Source organism: Pan troglodytes, chromosome 4 (assembly GCF_028858775.2).
Source record: "Pan troglodytes isolate AG18354 chromosome 4, NHGRI_mPanTro3-v2.0_pri, whole genome shotgun sequence".
NCBI classification, from domain to species: domain Eukaryota; kingdom Metazoa; phylum Chordata; class Mammalia; order Primates; family Hominidae; genus Pan; species Pan troglodytes.
Genome location: NC_072402.2, coordinates 141,411,261 through 141,419,074, shown reverse-complemented (window position 1 = coordinate 141,419,074; position 7,814 = coordinate 141,411,261). Strand labels below are relative to the sequence as shown.

General features: G+C 40.8%; 1 long non-coding RNA gene across 1 annotated transcript; it reads right to left on the bottom strand.

Moving 5' to 3' along the window:
- Nucleotides 1-669: 669 nt before the first annotated feature.
- On the bottom strand, nt 670-5,485 carry LOC134810028 (uncharacterized). Its single transcript, XR_010157096.1, has 2 exons — nt 5,103-5,485; nt 670-931 (listed from the first exon to the last, which is right to left on the bottom strand). It is a non-coding gene; the product is annotated as an uncharacterized LOC134810028 (long non-coding RNA).
- Between the last annotated feature and the right edge of the window lie 2,329 nt (nt 5,486-7,814).

The following is a 7,814-nucleotide window of genomic DNA, read 5'->3' as shown; positions in this document are numbered from 1 at the left end:
ATTGGCCCGCCACTTCCCCCAATCCTGTACCCATATGAGCCCCAAACATCCGGCTCCAGGAGGAGACAAGCAGAGGAACTGAAGAACAGAAGAGCAGCAGAGAGGAGAGGAGAGAAGAGAAGGATTGTTGAGAGGAGTTCTGCTGGGGATGGTCAGAGAGGAGATCAGCTGCTGGACAGCAAAACTCCAGGGGAAGATCATCTTCCTGCTCCATCCGCTTTCCAGCTCCCTATCCATCCCACTGAGAGCCACTTCCACCACCCAATGAAACCCCTGCATTCACCATCCTTCAAATCTGTGTGTGATCTGATTCTTCCAGGACTCTGGACAAGAGTTCAGGATACAGAAAGCTGTCACACTGGCCCTCTGCCCTTGCAAAAAGGCAGAGGGTCCACTGAGCTGGTTAACACTTAAGCCGTCCACAGATGTCAAGGCTAAAAGAGTGTGCTGCAACACATGCCCACTTGGGCTCCAGGGAGTCATAGGACTCTACCCCTGGATGCTGCTGTGGGGCTGGAGCCCAGCGCCCTGCCTCCTGCACCTGTCCATCTGCATGCTCCCCATCACATAAAGGGTTTGGGCAGTGGTGGCAGCCAAACAGATGAGCCACACCCCTGTCACACATCCTGTGAGGGGGTCAGGGAACTCTCCCATTTCAGTAAGAAATAGTTATTGTTTTACAGAGACTTTATTGGTTCATTTGAAAGGAGGGCCAGAGGTAGGGTTGGCCCAGGAATACCATTCCCTGTGATCCTCTTGGCCCCAACCCTCTATTTTTGGCTTCTTCTGAGGGAAATCTAGGCCCCTCCTTCATACACAATGATAACCTTCTGAAACCTTTTGCCAGAGGCTTCTAGAGGACTTATTTGACGTATCATTGATCCACTGTCACTGGCCAAGTTGAGTCACTTAGTCTTTTCTGAATATATGACTGGAAAAGAGGATAAAAAAAAAACCCATCAGGCCAATCAGGCCACATCTGCAACTGGGGACAGTGTTCCAAGCTATGTGAGCTGTGTTGGAGAGTGTGGATCATGTTTACAAAAATCAGTACTGTACCTTGTAAAACATGACATTAATAATGATTCTAACAGAATAAAACATGAACAATAAAAAAGTCAGTATTGTGCTAGAAAGGAGGAAGTATAGTAGGGTACTGCTAGACACCGTCAATGTCCACCATACTAGTGCTCCTCCAACTTCAGCATTCATCAGATCATCTGGGGATATGGTTAAAATGCAAATTCTGATTCAAAAGTTCCAGGATGAGGCATGAGATTATACATTTCTAACAAGTACACTGTCTGCTGTCCTTATTTGAGTAGCAAGATACAACCACCAACAAATAGCACCCCAGCAAAATACAGGCTGGGATCAACAGCTTGTAGCTACAAGAAAGTTGGCTAATATTGGTGGCTAAAGAACAAAAAGAATGTAACTGACCAATGCAGAAATCAAACACATTACACATTGACATCTAAGTAACCTATAAGCAGGTTCCATTTTAGCCACCTGACCAAGTCAGCCATTTCCATTTCTAAATAAATTAGGTGAGATAGTGTCCACCACCTCATGATCAATACCATGAATTCTGGATAACTCAATGAATATTCAGTTCAACCTAATGCCTGTATCAGGCATTGTGCTAGACCTTGAAATTAAAATGATGATCTAAACCAGGAGTTCAGCAAACTTTTTTTAGAGGGTCAAATAGTACATATTTTAATCTTTGCAGGCCAAGAGAGAAAATCAATGATATTATGTGAGGACTTACATATACCTATATAAAGTGTTGCTATTTTAAGGCATTCTTACTTGCAGATCATACAAAACCATATGGCTTGGCCCACAGGCCTTACTTTGCCAACCTCCAGTGCATGTAGCTATGGTCTCTATCCTCATGGAGCTTACAGTTTATTCAAAGTCTGACATGATGGGTTGGCATTTTTTTCAAACCTTCCCTCCCAATCCCCCTTGTCATTTGAATGAAACCGAGCCTACTGGTAAAATGGCTTGTCCAACTTCACCTACCTATGGACCCAAATCCCTTAACCGTTGATCAGGAGCTATGTGCCAAAGAACAGCTATTGAAACATTCTTCTGGCATTTAATTTAAGGTCATAACATGAAAACATACAAGTGCCAAATCAAAGATTCTTAAGAGCTCAGTATAAAGGGAGGAAACATTAACCATTAAATTGTCCCTTCAAATACTTATCTTTATATGATAATCACAGACCCATGGAAAAAGAGCTAAACAGCACCATGCGTGTGTAACCAAGTCACCACACCTACACATAAATGAGCTTCTGCATATACAAAGCAAACACTAACTTAGCCACAGATGTTTCCCAAGAGCCTGTGCAACTACATGCTCTTAAGCCGTATTCCACAGCTTGGGAACCACAATATAAACTTCTCCCAGACTCTCAATTCCGGCTGGAAACAAAGCTGCTCCTTGTCAGATAGAGGGAATGGAAGTGAAATGCACTGTGCTAGCACTTCTCAAGGGCCCATTTAACAGGTGTGCTCACTGAGTCACAAAGTGGGAGTTTGCTTCAAGAGCAGGGCTTAGCCATATACTTTCCAGTAATTCTGACTTTTCCTGCAGAGAAAATGATTAAGCCATGCACTGCCTAACTCTGACCACCACATTGTGTTTGCTTTTGCAGGTTTATCCCACAACGTTCCCTTTTTTTTTTTTTTTTTGGTACTTGTTGGCCTTTTGTGTTTAAAATGTCATTTGAAGTCTGAAAAAGAATCATTTTGCTATCATTCACAATGTCAAAAGATGGATGGCTTGGCAGGGCTGGTGCCACAAGTCAGATAGATTTAGAGGGTGGCATCCCCTTGTGGAAGTAATTCATAATCACTAAATAAAAACTTTTTAAATATTTTTCTGTCCCAAAGTATATGAACAACTCTTGTTCATTTTAAGCTGACTGATTGAAGTCATATCCCAAAGATCTTTCACGCTTAAAGAGAGGGGGAAAAAAAATAGATCCCAGAATCTCACACCCATTATCTGCTTGGCCTTTTAAAAGTCTCTTTTTTTCTTATAGTCAATAGTCTTTAGGATCTATGACTTCATAATTGTATGTAATTATCTCAGTGAGCCAGCTAGCATTTGTCTATTTATTATTTGTTGTATGCATTAGCCTATGCAAACTCCTAACAAAGGCTGTAGAAAGCAAAATAAATAGATGATATGTCTATCTTCAGTTAGATTTTAATCATTAGAGAAATTTAAACAAAAATCCAAATGATCTAAACATATAAAATCCCCAACCCCCTCCACAGTGTACCCATAATTACCCCGTCATGAAAGTTCTATTTTCTAAAATTTCTATAGCCTTTAACAATTTAGATTAAATAATAGGCCATTTGTAATTTTTTCTAATTGACTTTCACATGAAGCCTTGATGCATTTTCTAGAATGTGCATTTTCTGAGGGTAGAAAATTTAGATTTCTGAAACTCTTGCATTTGCTTGTATTATGCTAAGCAAATGGTGGGCATATTCATTTGCCTTTTCTAAAGATACACATCAAGATGGTGGAGTTGTATTTACTGGCTTTGGAATCAAATCCCTGACTCTCAAAGACGCTAGCTGTCACCTTCGACTGTCAGTTTTCTCATGTGTACAGTGGGATAATAATCACACCTGTCCTTGTTGTAAGGATCATGCATATGAATGCATGTGATATGTGTCATGCTTGTCATATGCCATACACAAAAGTAATGTCCAGTACATGGCTGGCTGCTGCTGTTTTCGTTCCTGCTGCTGTTCCTCCCACCACCAAGGAAAAAACAAACAAACAAAGAAAAAACCCTCCTAAAAGCTGAGTAACAATCTGAGGGTAAGACAACTTGAGATAAACAACACAGTAAAACCTGACATTAATCCTTGAAGCAAGCCTAAAACCAGACAGTTTTTCCTCATTTTCAGAACACCTAAAAGGGAATAGTCCCGTGTGGTCTTGAGAATAAAAATTAAGGAAAATTGCCCATTTTTTCAAAGGAATTCAGCATATGATTTCTAAAACCGGTGTGTTCTCTGGGTGCAAAGTCTGATTTACAGACTACTTTCCAGGGACAGGGTCTAGCTTGAGCCAGCACCCATGCTGGTCCCTGGATTGCCTTTCTCTATCCCTTTCTCGTCCCTGGGAGGGCTGCCATGCCTATGCCCCAATTTATAAGGGTAGAAATAGGAACACAAGAGCAAGTCACTGACCCGTCATAGGTCCAGGCTTCTAGTTGGTAGTGGGGTACTTTCCGGTGCTTCTTTTGTACTTGCCCCTTGGGCTGCCAAAGTAGTTTTGAACATTTTTCTGCTGTATTCTGTAAGGTTTGGTCAGCCAAGAAGGACCAATCTATTGGTGGCTCAATAAAGTGCTTCTCACCAGTTTGTGCAGGTCATAAACATTGCCTCTGAGTGCACTAAGATTCTGATGGTTGCAAGAGACAGAAAACTGAATGCAAAACAAGCTTCAGCAAAAAAGGTGAATTATTGGCTCATGTAAATGAAAAGTCCAGGGTTCAGGAGGTTTCCAGGACTTAAGTAATTTCACCATGTCTTGCTTTTCTTCTCTCCCCTCTGCCTTCCACTGAGTCTGTTTCATTCTGAGGTACACCATGGTGCCCCTGGAAGCTGCAGGCTTAGACCTGAGTCAATTCCCCTCCCTAAGCCAATCACCAAAGCTAGCAGAAGGCAATTTTCTAGTGTGATAAGGCCTAGGCCAGGTGTCTACACTAGTGAGTCACTTGCAGTGTGGTTAATTCTGTTGAAGTACTTAAATTAAGAATACAGAAAGAGTTATCCCCCAAAAGGAAAAATGGTGAGGTTAATTCTAAACACCAAGTAAGGAAGAAGTATGGTAAGGAAAACTATTTGCTTGCAGGCCATAAGGGTCTAGAGAATGTAGAAATATCTATAAGTTTTTCATGTCATCCTGCTCATTTTTTGTATTCTTCACACTTATTTCCTAGAATTTCTACCAGTGGATAGAGGTATCCACAGACTAAAATTAGTTTTGTGGGTGAGCCTAACTTTGGGGAATGGGAGGGAGGATGTTAGTGGTCAGTGTGGAGTAGAATTCTTACCTCAATGCTCTTGAAGTTGTTCTCTGTAACTTGAGAAGAAAATTCCAAGAAAGTTTGTTTTTTTTCAGAGAGAGGGAGACTGGAGTCTAAACTTGTCACACCCTGTGCTATCTGATGAAAATACACAGGCAATGACTCTCAAATTTTCCATAATTTAACGTCCTGTCCCAAACCACACAAACAAAATGCCACGGAACCACTACCCAGAGAACAGGTGCAGAATTGTTTGCTCAGTCACAAAGGATGATGGCTTTGACCCATGCCCGTGGCAACCAATGACACATGTTTGCAAGTGTCACCTTCTCTGCAAAGTGTTTTCTCATCCTATCAATTGTTGTCTTTTTTTGTTTTCATAGCTGCAGCAGTTATGTTAATATAGCTGACATTTATTGAGTTCGTATTTGGCAGTCTTTATGCCAAAAGCTTTACCACTATTATATCATTTAAGTCCTACAACAATTCTGTGAAATAGGTATTATCTCCATTTTACAAAATAGAAATCTGAGGCGCAGGAAAGTTAAAAGTAACTCGCCCAAGGTCACAGAACCTTACGTGATAGAATTTGGTTTCCAAGCCATGTAAGTGCATAACCAAAAAGCTATCTGCCAATGCTTGTCTCCACTGTAACACATAACAATAGCTAACAGTTATTAAACACTTACCTTGTACCAAGTACCATGCTAACAACATAACTTTAGAGGTATTATCTCTTTAGTATTCATGGTCACTCTGTGATATACACTCTAGCAGCATCCTCCCTTTTCAAATGAGGAAACTGAGGCTTATAGAAGCAGTGTAACTCATTCAGAGTCACACAGTTTGAGTTTAAAATCCGGCACTCAAGTTCATTTTCTTAACTAAAAGCCAATACTGCCTATTCTCTTTAAATTTCATCTCACTGTTTATAGTTACTTGTTTAGATGCCAATTTCCCCACTAGATTGTGAGATCCTTGAAGGTAGGAACTGGACCTTAATCACTGATCATAACAGGTGCTTCATAAATGTCTTATTCATTTATTTCCCCAGTGTCAAATATAGTGTTTAACACATATAAGGTGTTCTCAATATGGAACAAGTAAATGAATGAAAGAGGATATGAATGATGGCTACTGAGGTTAAAAAAAAATAACCTATCTCCATAGACTGGAAATCATGTAATTAATCATTTAGTAGGTTGGACCCATGACCTGAGCTTTGCAAAAGTCACTTCAATCCAGGTAACTTACTCTCAAAATCAAAATGACTTGGTTGTGGCCAGTCTTCCACAAATATTACAGGACTTCAGTCACTTTTCTGTCACTGTAATAGCTCGTATTAAAAAAAATAGAAACTCAGGTATTGTATAAAATCATCTAATACAGCAAGACTCAATCCTCAACACTGTTCTTTCTGGTGTGTTCTTTGCTGGGCTTCATCTTCCCTGACCTTTAACATTTCTCTCCACAATAATTTCACAGATGCCACCAAAAATGACATTAACACAGCAACTAATTCAGCCTTCTGAGCATCAGGCTTTAAGCTCCCATGGGGCCATGTACTAGGCATTCTAACTATATGTGGAATAAAACCAAATAAACAAATATAGTTTTTTTCCAGTGAGAGAGTTTTTTCCATAATAAAATAATACACCCTGAAGCAGACAATTAAAGGAGTTTATGGTTTCTAGCCAGTTGGAAGATGGAGAATGCAAATATGGGAGGTATGTTTGGGAAGAACCTGTTTGGGAGCCCGAGGTAAGCCCAACATGGAATCAAGCCCCTACTTGCAAAACTCAATGGAAACAAGTTCCTGTTCAAACAACTGTGGTTTCTTCGAGCTCAAGAGACAGCTGTCTGGAAAAATGACTCAATAGAGAGGTCAAATGTGTTGTAGATATTGCCTTGAGAGCATTTATTCAAATGTGGGAGTAAATTACTCAACCTTTTATAAGAGCAATAGATATTTACATTAAATCAAATGAACAACTATGTAAGCAACCATCCGTATTCCACCACTACCAATCCATGTAACAGCGAGCAGACTTGCTCAGTTTCTACTTCTCAGCTGACCTCCACCTCTCACGTTCATTCTTTGAGTATCCTGGGACACACATGGTATTGTTTTAAAAGGTGGCATCCTCTGGCAGACATGCTTGGTTGCCCAGCTCTTAGCCTTAGGTATTCTTGTTCTTGCAATCATATCCAGTGTCTTTTTAGAAAACAAAGCTAACATAAGAGACAACTTTCCATAAGCCAAATGCAACATCCAAAAACCCACCAAGAATGCATGATCTAATACAATGATTGGTAAACCTTTTTTTTTCTTTTCTTTCTTTCCTTTTTTTTTTTTTTTTTTTTTTTGAGACGGAGTTTCACTCTTGTTGCCCAGGCTGGAGTGCAATGGCGCGATCTTGGCTCACTGCAACCTCCACCTCCCGGGTTCAAGCGATTCTCCTGTCTCAGCCTCCCAAGTAGTTGGGATTACAGGCACGCACCACCACGCCCTGCTAGTTTTTATATTTTTAGTAGAGACGGGGTTTCACCATGTTGGCCAGGCTCATCTTGAACTCCTGACCTCAGGTGATCCACCCGCCTTGGCCTCCCAAAGTGCTGGGATTACAGGTGTGAGCCACCACACCTGGTTGGTAAATCTTTTCTAGAAAGGGCCAGATAGCAAATAGGTTCAGCTTTGTGGGCCATATTGTTTCTGTTGCAACCACACAACTCTGCCAT